The following is a 1,284-nucleotide window of genomic DNA, read 5'->3' on the forward strand; positions in this document are numbered from 1 at the left end:
AGTTGGGTTTTTTTTCCACTTTTAGAAGCCCTGAAACTTGGTGTATTACTTCCTCTACCCTTCCAATCTTGTTATTCCAATTAAAGTACGCTACCTCTGTGGCAAGTGGAAAGGTGACAGAAAGGACACAGGACCCAGGACCCAGGACCCAGCTCACTTGGCCACAAGGTTTTGTTCAGTAGTAAGCATGGAGCTGAGACAAAATAATGACGATCAGTCCTTGGGACTGTTTGGTTTGGAGACTAAAGGAAAAGGGGCCTCAATGCACTTCCTCCTGATGGAAATAGACAACAGACCCACCAGGTACCAATCTCCCACATGTCCCTGAAAGTGTCCTGAGCTGTCAGAAGTAATTCCTTCAACTGCCCCAGAACCCAAGAGGGAAAATACTAAAAAGTTACTGGGGAAGCAAAGTAGAATTTCATAATATAACGCATGGAGAGGAGAAAACCTATGGTGGCTGTGAAGGCCCTGATGCCATGTATGTCAAGTTGGTATCTTCTGATGGTCATGAATTGATTGTAAAAAGAAAGCATACACTAAGATCAGGAGCAATTAAAGCCATGTTGAGTGGCCCAGGTCAGTTTGCTGAAAATGAAACCAATGAGGCCTATTGTAAAGAGATCCCTTCACATATGCTATCAAAACTATGCATGTGTTTTACCTACAAGATTCACTGCACTTACAGCTCCACTGAGATTCCTGAATTCCCAATTGCACCTGAAATCCTATGGAACTGCTGATAGCTGCAAATTTCCTAGATTGTTAAATAAAATAAATTATAATAAGCTGCTAACTTTTCCAGTATTTACTACCTGTAGTTCAGTTAGCAATTTTGTCATATATAGCATGTTGTTGCCTCTATGCAAGTGAGCTATGAAGCAAAAGATTGCAAAGCAGAATACCTTCTGTTCTTTTGCATAGCAATTAGAATTGAATTTTGTTTGCTACATCAACAAATTAAGGACATATTCACAAGCAGAAATAAACAGATATTCCAATTCATAGATGATTTTACCTTATCCTTTGGATGTGACTTTGAAAATTAAACCAAAAATCCAATTTAGGCATAAATGAATATGTTCTATAGGTAAAATAATGAGGCTAAGCATTTTCATGATTTCACTGTTTTTTAAGAACCTATTCTGATCTTACAGCAACCAGTAGTATTACTAGAGTTATGCAAATAATTGCATTACAAAAATGTAACATAAAGTTAGCCAAAGCATTAATTTTTTAATAACTCATATAAGATTTGAAGTTTCCTATGTGTCTTTTGATAAA

General features: G+C 37.2%; 1 pseudogene; it reads left to right on the forward strand.

The window, feature by feature from the left end:
* Window positions 1–434: 434 nt before the first annotated feature.
* On the forward strand, window positions 435–769 carry LOC100355441 (elongin-C pseudogene; annotated as a pseudogene).
* Window positions 770–1,284: the final 515 nt, after the last annotated feature.

The sequence above is a fragment of the Oryctolagus cuniculus genome, chromosome 6, assembly GCF_051225735.1.
Source record: "Oryctolagus cuniculus isolate XC-2025 breed Fujian yellow rabbit chromosome 6, ASM5122573v1, whole genome shotgun sequence".
Classification (NCBI taxonomy): Eukaryota; Metazoa; Chordata; class Mammalia; order Lagomorpha; family Leporidae; genus Oryctolagus; species Oryctolagus cuniculus.